The following is an 11312-nucleotide window of genomic DNA, read 5'->3' as shown; positions in this document are numbered from 1 at the left end:
ATGGAGATGCACTCTGTTCCCTTTCTGCTAGGGCAACACAGTCTAGAATAGCAACCATTCTTTCTCGTCACAATTTTCTTATGAAAAGTTATTTCCATGAACTGTGCAACAAGCGCTGATTCCAGTAATTTTGCATCTTAATTGCAGTGCAATGTAAATGCTGAAGTCTCTGCAGATTCAAGGGACCTAACATACCTCCTAAAGGTAAAAACACTTTCTCGTTCACCTTTTTTGTTTTTTTTTGTTATTTTTTTTTTTTTTTTAAACAGCAGCTTTTCCTTTTGTTTTTCATCAAAGGGGCAATACAAAACACTAGGCAACAGAGACAGTTTCTTGCTCAGGCAGTACTCTTTGCATATTATCCTCCTGTGAGAAAATGGAACGGAATCCCCCACGTGAATAGATATACCATTATTTTGAATACTAAAAAGATTTCCTGCTCCTGTAACCGCACTGGTAAACCAGGCCACTGAGAATGCCCTTTGTTTATGAATAGCAAATCTTATCAGACAACTGCAACTGTTCTCCATATTCTGGAAGAGTCTTCAAATATTATTTGCATGTTTACCATCCTCATACTTAAAATAAATGTACATGTAGGAAAATGTGGGTTTATAACTATTTTTTGACATAGATACAGAACTACCACCATTATTACAATTAGTAGTGAGGCACATAGAAAAAATAAAGCAGCACTTCAGCATAACTTCTGAAGAACCTCCTTTTGGCACGGTATTTCAAAGTTACACCACAACAATGAAATAGTCACAAACATGGCTTGAAGATGATTGTACCTCTACATCAGATCTTTATGGGTCCCCCTCTTGGAAGAGACTGTGTGCACACTGCAATGTAGAGTGCATAACTCTTTCAGTGTGTGTGCTTTCCAGAGATGTGGTTCCTCTGTGCACCAATTGCCTATTTGTTAGGTGCAAAATAAAACTCTTGAAGTGTTTTCAAGGAACACACTAAAACATGGCTGCTTGCACATGATACAGCACAGGTTTTTAAATAGCTTCCTACTTAATCTTTTTAAATGCTTAAACAACTCTCCTACCTATCTTTTCTTCCTATACCAAGCTTAGTTAATCCCTCAAATCATCCGTCAAAGTTCACAGAGCAATGCTAGGATATGGACAGTTCAACTTGGAGACCTGCTGTGGATATGGGTATAGTGTGACATGGACTTTCCCTTCCCCTGGATGGCCACAGGCTGTTGAGCATTCACTGGGCGCTGACAGAACTCTCCCTGCAGCTCCTGATGGCTTCTCTGGGATGGGTTACATCAGCATACAGGGTGCCTTGCAACACCCGTCTGTGCCACTCTGGATTTGGGCATCTGAGTTCTTCTCCCCGCTCCAGTTGGTGAAGAGCATCAGAGACCACAAACCTGTTCTGAACAGCTGTTCACTAATCTGTTCTGAACACCTTTTGCCTGTTGTTTAGGACTGACTGACCCCAGTTCAACAGCTGACCCTAAACCTCAATCCCCCTGCAGGCCTTTTGAGGGACGCCAGCCCCTGCATGCCTTACTAGGGACTCCAAACCCCCTGCATGATTTACAGGGGACTGCAGCTCCCACATGCCTTAGGAGAGACCTCAATCTCCCCCGCACACCTTACAGGTGACCTCAGTCCCCTGTGCAACTTGGGAGAGACCCTAAGAACCCCTTTAGGTGTGCCTTTTGCTGATCAGGCTGGGCACCCATATTCTATGCACTAATTAACTTCACCAACCATGTACATAATGCTGCAAGAAGGAAAAGTCTGAAATAATTAGAGAAATGTATTAAAAATAACTTGAGAGCCTTGTAGTTTATGTTGAATATACTTGGGGAATTTTAGCATTCATCTTTTGTATTCTCCCTGCTTCAAAGATCTCGGGTGAACTCATGCAGTTCCCCATGAACTCCACAGCAACTGGATGTCTGAATAAGGGAGGCTATGATGGTGGTAGCCTAGGGTTCCATTTGGATTGCCAAACTGTTGAGAAAACTTCCCTGCCTGACCATATCACGACCCATTTGGTTGGGCATGTGGTGTTCGCTGTAAATTCTTTGCTCCCTTCAACAAAGACACCAGTCCACATGTTTCATCTTTTAGACTTTTATCCTTTTACTATACAGTCCTAAAATCCAGCAACTAGCCTTTCCAGTACTTCTACATAATTGCATTAATGTTGGCTAACAAGGTCTCAACTTCTACAACTAACAACCTGCCAGTCCTCACCACAGACTTTGGTACAGACCAAGGGGTAGAATATGTTAGCCATACTTTGCCAAGACATAACAAGAAAGGAGAGAAATAAAGACGGAAAAGAGAGAAAGAGAAAGAGAATCTCGATGACTTCGAGGTGGCTGTGCCTCTCCTCACAGAAGCTGCCCTTGCCAGCACCTGCATACCTACACCAGTCTTCCACTCTTGCCAGGGACAGGTCACTGGGCTCTTAGTGTGACCTTCTGTTCTTACCCTGAGAAGTTGTTTTGGGAGTGTTGATGTGGCAGTTGTGGCCCAGGCACAAGTTAGTTCAGTTTCACATCCATTTACAACAATTCTTTGCATTTTGATGTCAAGAGTCTGAGAAGTGGATCAGTGTTATGGTTAAGTGTTTTGGCTCTATTTCTGCATAATAAATCTTTGATAATGAACATCCTGAGATCTGATACATTTTTCTGGATTTTGTTAAGGCTTGGAATGCCACTAGCAGGGAGCTTTTTTGTCTATTCTGACTATTTGTTAATTTTTAACTTCAGAATCTTTCAAGTTAGTCTGAAAGTCAATTTGCTATCATAACTCTTAGTATCAATTGATAAAATGATTGGTAGAGCTGGCTGTACTTTGGGAGACAAATGCAGTGATAACCGGTGCAAAGTCGTCCGAGGTCTGCGGTGTCTGTTCTGCACAACCTCGCATGAATAAAAGCAGCTTTTGATGGTGATTATTGTGAATGTTGCATTATGCTCCTTAGGACATTATTTGGAGGATTCTTGTTATGACATTATATTTGAAAATAAGCTGGAAATCATCTTGAAAGAATTATTATAAAAGATCATTACATGGACGTAGCTAGTTTGCTTATTCCTGAAATGCCTTTTTTCCTTTCTCCCAGAAAAGGAGCAAATCGATACCTAACTGTCAGAAAAAAGGATGGATCAGAACTAAAATGTGCAGTAATGACTTGTGCCTTAACTCCTGGTACAAAACATGCTGTTTGTACTTTAATTCGAAATTTTCCTGTCACAAATAAAGAACGAACAGAACTTCTGCCAAAGACAGAACAAGGAAATGCATACGCTGTTGAATCTGGTATGTTCAGTGTATCTTGTGATATGAACTTGTCAGTCAACACTATCCTGTTATTACTGAAAAAACAACCCACAACCCAACTCCAAAACAAATCCCTCTGTTTTCTGTCTCTTCTTCTGTGCTGACACTCTTCTTTCTAAACCCACCTAATAATTTTCTTGTCTTGTAGTTGTTAATGTAGGGTCTTTTAAAACCCGTGTCATAAGACCCTCAGGCAGTCATGTCACTCACATTGCAATGTCTCCCCTGTATCAAGTTAATTTTGATTCTTGGAGACAATTTCAGCCAGATTTTTTTTTTTTAAATACAGTTGTGAAATGTGGATTCCTGCAAGTTCCATGGGGTAAGATTAGAGAGATAGGTGTTCTCACCTGTCTTCATCACTCAGTGTAAGAATACCCTTAAGAGAAAATAGGGCTGCCTGTTGTGGCTGTAGGAATTCATGTTGTTGATGAAATAAAGAATTCATATTTTGTTTTGTCATCTAAATTAGATTCAGTCTGTAAGAGCTGCTAAGTAAACTCAGGCTATTATGTAAACTTTGTGATTTCTAGAGTGTATGAAGTCCTCTGGAAGACAAACTTCTGATAGAAGATGGGTTTTTTAAATAATGCTTTTAACATGGTTGTTGCCTTAAAGTTGTGTTGTGTTTCTGTGTACAAAGCTGGGTGTAGTGAAGGAAGAACATAGCAGCGTGCCTTGTTTAAATGGATATTTCTGATTCATTGTGTTAATTCTTTAAGTGCTCCCTGTGCTAGTTTTCTTTCTCAGTTTTTTCACTTGTTTAATAGGGTTGTTTAGTGAACAGAGGGAAATTATAATAAAAGTACCAAAAAGCAATTTCTTAGGGATGTAGGGTATAAATTAATGAATAGTGTAAAATTTATCTTTCTTTACATCTCCAGAATGGTCTTTGGCTCTTTTAATGTGTTAGTCTGTGTCTGCCTTGGCAAAACAGTGTTTGGAATTTAAGACGTGAATCTGTTAATTGCATTAAGTAATTGCATTATGCCTATATAATTTCATTAAAATTTCATTGACAGCGAGCTTCTCATTCTTCTGGAAAATAAGTCTTAAGGAATTACAGAGTAGCATTTAACGTACTGACATTGAAGTAGCCTCCTCAGAAGACTGCAGGTTTTTTAGCTACTTAAGCATTGCTTTCTGATACATCACACTGCTGTGTGGCTCCAGGGCTCTCAATACATCATGTTTCAATTAGTACCTGTTAAGACAAATCTTATGGACTAGGCTATGAGGTTATGTAAGACTGACTGAAAGGAGTCTTAAAAGACAAGTAAGGATGTGAAAGAAGCCATCTTAATCACAGTAAACTTGTCTTTTTGTTGAAAAACGCACTTGTCAGTTTGGAATAGCTGAAGTGTTTAACTATCTGGTGGATTTATGCAGGCAAGCTCTTGAGATGGGAATGTGTAAACAGATACAAATGCCAAGGCTTTTTTTTCTCAGATTTAGTTTCTATTTATCTTTAAGCTTTTCATGCCTTTTTTTAACTTAAGCAACGTACTGTGATAATTCAGTTTATAATTTCTATGAAAGTAAAAAATCCTTTAACTGTTTATTTTAAGCACCTTAACAAGATGTGTTACCGTTAAAATGACTTTTAAATGTGTCATGGGTTTCTCACTTTATCAACAGGGATGCTAATAAAATCAGAAGTCTTCATTTTTAAGTACAATTTTAAAGTGTTTTAGTGACCTTCCTTTATAACTTATTGACTTCTTTTCACAGAAAACAAAGAAATGAAGACAAGTGGATGACTTAGTGATGGTATCCCCCAGGTTCCTGTGAGGAGAGGGGAATCAGAGCTTGATTCCTTCAGGCACTCACTACCAGTTTCTGAAAAACAGGAAGAAATTGTTAAAATAATAAAGGACCATAAAGTTGTTTTGATTGTAGGAGAGACTGGATCAGGAAAAACTACTCAAGTACGTTTTAGTGAAATAAAAAAACCTAACAATATTTATACCAAGCTGATGCCAAATCTGCAATATTTCTGTAATAAGGAATTTTTTTATTCTAGTTCTAAGGATTTTGTTTTCCTATGTGGTTCAAGGTTTAGTGTTCCAGTTAACGTTTTTGCTTTTGCAGTACTAAATCAGCAGATACATATTTAAAGCATAAAATATTCTGCACAATTATCTGATGAATATCAGTTATTCTTTAAAATAATTGTAGAATATTGAAGGGAAAGTAGCTACAGTTTTGTATACCCTTTTCCTTCCAAAGCTAGTTTCTAGTGTCTGGAGTATTATTGTGTTACAATGAGAGATGGTCTACAGGGTTTTTTACATAGATTTACCTGAAGTGGGGGAGAGAAGCTTCAGCTTTTGGTTGGTTGGTGGGTTTTTGTTGTTGTTGTTGTTATTGTTGTTGTGTTTTGTTTGAAAGAGATGAAACTTAATAGACGAAATTGATTTTTGTGGCCTTTTTTGCCACTTCAGGTACATTTGCAATGCTAATCCTATTGTGAGTAATTTTGCAAGGTGTATGATACTGAGGTGTGGTTAAATGGTTTCATTGTGATAAAAAAGTTATGAGTCTATTAAACTAAAAAGTACATTTAAACCACTTCTTTGCAGATCCCCCAGTTTATTCTTGATGACTGTCACAAAAATGGAACTCCCTGCCGTATATTTTGCACTCAGCCAAGACGTTTGGCAGCACTTGCTGTGGCTGAAAGAGTGGCAGCAGAAAGAGGAGAAAAGATTGGCCAGACAGTTGGTTATCAGATCCGATTAGAAAGCAGGTACTGATGACATGTTTTTAAAGTCAGTTGATCTGGTATTGGTGTTTTATGTCTTGGTTATTTAAACTACAGTGTATTTGGGTTGCAGCCCAGTAAAATATCACTGTGTAGGATAAGTAGGATGTGTTATTTTGGGTAATGAATAAGAGTTGAAAAGGATGGGTTTTGTCCTGTATTATGCAGTTTCATGCAGTGAGCTGTTCTATAGAACTGAACTGCAAGTGCTTTCTCTTGATTTCTTCTAGGGAGTACGTGTGTGGATATCCTTGTCCTCTCTACTTTTAACATTGATAAATCCAAAAGTTCTGCAAGATTTGAAAATAGCTAGGAAGACCAGCATGCTGTGACAAAAGCTATGTGGGAACGGTTTATAGGGCACAGAAGAGGGAAAACAAAATTGTAAAGTGAGCAATGATGCTGCGGTTTAACCATCTCCTTTGGGTTAAATTTACTCTGTTTCATCTTTTGTGTTTAAAGCAAAAGCAAAAATTCTAGATGACCTGAGGAATTTGCTCCTAAAACACGGCAGGGATGGATGAAAGTCTGAAGATTGTGTGTGGTTTCTAAAATCTTTGACTTGTGTAAATAGTGGGATTTTCAGGAATGGGAAGCAGCTGGGATACAAATGAGAGGAAGATGGCAAAAGGTATGGCTGGTTATGTTGCTTATATGGATGAAGATAGGACATTTCTAATGAAAATGAATGCACTTGAACAGCAAAGCCAAGTGAAGAATTTTGTTATGCATACCGAAGGTCACAAAGCTAGAAGAAGAGCATTAGAAGATTAGAAGAGCAAGTAAAGATGAATTGCAAGTAAGGTGGATGATTATTGTGTGGAAGAATTATGCTGAATGAAGAAAAACAAAGTATAGGTCAGATGGAAGAATTACTGGAAGCAGTGCAGAAGAATCAAAGAGTTCACTTGAGAAAGAGCAGAGGGGAGAGATGGCACTGTTTCTGTCTTGCCAAAAAGTGTTGGATGGAAGTGTTTGCAGTAACACAGAAATCTGTTTTTTTATATTTTAGTGTCTATTAGACAGTAGGGGTGATTCATAGAAGGCTGATGAAAAAGAGAGATCAGAAAAGTAAAGCACTTCCATCTGGTATGTGTTCTGTGAATTCAACATATAAGAGTATTTTTGAAGTGAAAAAAGAATTCCATACTTGAAATAGAGACATATATATGTGTGTTCCTTTGTTTAGTACTCTACAGTTTTTTGTGGAAGTTTTCAGTACTTAAAGTGTCAGTGTTGGAGGAAGTAATTGCTGTTTTTACTTGCACAACTAGCACTGCCACACGTAGTGGGTACTTATAAAGAATTTTAGATTCTTGAAAAATCAAAGCATTTGAAAAGGTTCAGCTTATTTCTTTGAGATTCAGTCAAATATAGCGTATTGGGTTTGTATGGCAAAGTTTTGGTAGTGAGGGGGGTGTTTTTTGTGAGAAGAAGCTTCCCATATGTCTAATAAAGCCTCTGGCAGTTGGCTGTAAGAGAGCCCCACCTCTAGCCAAGGCTGAGCCCATCAGCAACAGTGAGCATGACTCCGGAGCAATGTATTGGAGAAGAAAATCTGAGCAGCAGTACAAAGAGAGGATTGCAAATATTTGAGAGGAGTAGTTTTGCAGACAGCGAGGTCAGTGCCAAAGGAGTGGCACGAGGTGCTCCAGGTGCCAAAGCAGAGATTCCCGTGCAGCCTGTAGTGAAGACTATAGTGTGAGAGGATGTTCCTCCGCAGCCCATGGAAGTCCACAGTGGAGCAGTCCACCTGCAGCCTGTGGAGGACCCTAATACTAGAGCAGGTGGTTGCCCAAAGGAGGTTGTGACCCTGTAGGAAGCCTGTTCTGGAGCAGGCTCCTGACGGGACGTATGGCCCCACAGAGACTGGAGTTTTCACTGGAGCGGTTTTGCTGGTGGACTTGTAAACCCATGTGGGTCCTGTGCTGGAGCAGTCTGTTCCTGAAGGACTGCACCACATGGGAGGGACCTACACTGGAGCAGTTTGTGAAGAGTGTGAGAAATCCCCACTGTGAGGAGGAAGGAGCAGCAGGTGTGAATTGACCACAGCCTCTATTCCACGTCCCCCTGTGCACTGAGGGGTAGGAATTAGAGAAAATTGGAAGTTAAATCTGGGAAGAAGAGCGGGGTTGGGGGGAGATTTTGTAACATTTTATTCTATTTCTTGTTATCCTACTTGGATTTAATTGGTAATACACTAAACCAACTTGTGCAAGTCAAGTCTGTTTTGCCCATGACGGTAACTGGTGAGTGATCTCTCCCTGTCCTTACCTTGACCCTTGAGCCTTTTGTTGAATTCCTTCTCCCTGTCTAGCTGAGGAGGAGAGGGATGGAGCAGCTGGGGTGGGTGCCTGGCATTCAGCCAAGGTCAGCCTACTACATGTAGACAAAGACTATATCTGAGGGTATTTGGAAGAATTGTAATCTGTTTTTTCAAGGCAGTCCACACTGAATTTTCCAGTAAATTAAATTAAATTCCTCGCCATTTTCCATGGCGAGGTTTTCTAGATTCAGTTTCATGGGCCTATTAATGTAGAAAAAACTTATTCTCTCCTTGTTAATTGATCACTTGACTGAAGTTTTTGAGCATTAGCACTAAGAAACCTTAGGAACTCTTAGGAAACAGGCATAGTTTATGAACAAATACTGTGTGTGAGCTCTTGGGTGACAGAACTGTGATTCCACTTCTGGTGAGGAGCCTTTCAATCTTTAATTTTCAGTAAACAGTGGAAAGCTAGAAGCATTTAAATGGTGAAAAAACCAGAAGCATCTTTGTTCATTGTTCACTAGGGTTTCTCCAAAGACACTGGTAACCTTTTGCACTAATGGTGTACTGCTTCGCACGTTGATGGCCGGAGACAGCACCCTATCAACCGTGACACATGTTATTGTGGTAAGGATCTTGTATTTCATGTGAGATGGAGCAGTATGTATTGTTTCTTAATTGGAAGATGAATCCCTAGTTTTCTGTAATAATTTGATGGACATTTAAGGTGTTTTTGTTAAGTGAGTATCTAAATTAACTTTAAAGAGTTACTGATTGTTTTATTGTGATATGCATATTTTTCTGGTGTTGTATTTTTTCTTGTAAAAGCATATTAGGCTTTTGTCAACAGTTAATTTTGGAATTGTGATGTGATTGTGGAGGGTAGAGGTCAGAATTTTTCTGAATTTCCTCTGTCAGCAGAAAAGCCTCAGAAAGGTTCAATACAAGTGTGTCAGAATTCCTGTTATCATGTACTTGATTTTGCAGAACCAAGTTTGCAGTCCCTTTGTTTGCCCAAGGTTTTAACATAAAATGTAGTCTAATTTCTAGCAAATGATTTGTGTTCATGTATGATTATGTGAACTTCCTATTGTGGAGTTTGATAAGTCAGTGGAACCAGAATGTTCACTGCAAGTTCTCCACTGCTGAAAGAGAAAAAGCCACGGTAAGTTTAGGTGGCTGTCTGTTTACTGAGGAGGAAAAAAGCAGAAGAATGGTTTGTGCATTCTTCAGCCTGCAAATCTTGTTCTTGATCCATACATTCAGAATAAAAAACAAAACAGAAGATAGGCAAAGATGATTAGGCAGACATTTGCCTTAGTTATAAGCTTGGTGCAGGATTGATTGGATCTAAGAAATCGATCTTTTTTTATCATTATGTGGTATCATACAGTTTTTTAAATTCTTATCAGTTTTGAAGGATAATTTTGCTGAAATAAGATGTTAGGATTTGCAGTTGTGGCTTTATCTTGAAAATGAGATTCAAGTGCAAGAATTAGAGAAATTTCAGATGCTCTTTTTGATCTCTGAAATGAAGGTCTGTGATGGGTTGTGCATTACAGTGCAGTCTACTCTGATACCATTATAAAACTTTTTGAAGTACTTTTTTTACTTTTGGATGTATTTTTAAAAAATCCTTTTAAAGTTAAACTTGAGCATTTTAATACCTCAGCAATGCACCACCAAATTACATGTTTTAGTTTCAAAAAAATAATATTTGTGAAAAGTTATGATCTTGGATCTGTGATGTTTACATGTTCTTTTTTTGTTTGTTTGTTTTCCTTTCCTGTCATACAGGATGAAGTACATGAGAGGGATCGGTTCAGTGACTTCTTGCTAATAAAACTGAGAGATGTGTTGCAAAGCCAAGCTAATGTAAAACTAATTCTTTCTAGTGCTGCTCTAGATGCAGACCTCTTTATTAGGTATTTTGGATGTTGCCCAGTAATACACAGTAAGTACATGAGTAAGCTCTTAAATCTTAGTATACCTGCCCTGAGACTCCTTGATCTTAACTGAGCTGTACCAAACCATTCTGAGTAAAGGTGCGTGATGAATGCACTTACAGTTACCAGCAGTGGTTGTTCCTTGTTTGCTTATGTTTGTTATTTCTTAACTATTTGCATCTACATCATAGGAAATGTTTTTTATCAGTGGATAGTCTGTAAATGCAAGGATGTCCTAGTCCCCTCCGTTCAACTCAAGGAGGAAAAGGTTCTTAAAATGCTGGTCTGCATAGCAATACAGACCCTAGGATTTCCAAGAATGTGATATCTATTAGTATAGTCCAGTAGATTCTACTTCTGGCTTCAGAGATTGCTACTAGTTAGAGGATAAAACTCAGACGACTCTACCTATTCTTTTCAGAAATGCAGTCCTAGGCAAATTGGGGTATATGTTTTAATCATACAACTCTGTGCTTCATTTAGAATTTTCGACACAAGACATTGGTTAATTTTATGGGATGTTAATGAGAAAGTGTTATTTTTTCTTATTTACACATAAAAGTGTTCATCTCTGGTTTTCAGGTTTAAATTCTTGCCTAGGAAAAGAAGGCTCGTGGCTTATTGGAGGCATGAATCTGGAAATTACACATGAGTTCAATATTTGGCAATTTCTTATTTTTTTTGGAGGAGAAAAACTTCATTGTAATTTTTGTCTGGCTTTCCAGTTTACTTTTTTTGCAGGTTCTCATCCTTTTAGATCAATAGATTTATTTTGGAAAATCTGGCTGCTGTCTCTTTCCTCAGTTTACTGCAGTGGATACTTCACAGGATAATCACAATTGAAAAGATGCTTTTTCCAATTTTGCTAATTTAAGGATTAAGAAAAGAGGGTTTAAATACTTTGTTTATTAATATCATGAAAAAGGTTTGATTCCTCAGTAGTATAGTTGGCACAATCCAGACCGCAGAAACCAATATTCTTTAGTTGTGGGTTTCTGTAGAACACA

General features: G+C 38.4%; 1 long non-coding RNA gene across 1 annotated transcript; it reads left to right on the top strand.

The window, feature by feature from the left end:
- Nucleotides 1-5543: 5543 nt before the first annotated feature.
- LOC119696116 lies at nucleotides 5544-10398 on the top strand. The gene is made up of 3 exons (XR_005255492.1): nucleotides 5544-6075; nucleotides 8884-8986; nucleotides 10157-10398. It is a non-coding gene; the product is annotated as an uncharacterized LOC119696116 (long non-coding RNA).
- Nucleotides 10399-11312: the final 914 nt, after the last annotated feature.

This window comes from Motacilla alba, chromosome Z, assembly GCF_015832195.1.
Source record: "Motacilla alba alba isolate MOTALB_02 chromosome Z, Motacilla_alba_V1.0_pri, whole genome shotgun sequence".
Taxonomy (NCBI): domain Eukaryota; kingdom Metazoa; phylum Chordata; class Aves; order Passeriformes; family Motacillidae; genus Motacilla; species Motacilla alba.
This window is presented reverse-complemented; position numbering and strand designations above follow the sequence as displayed.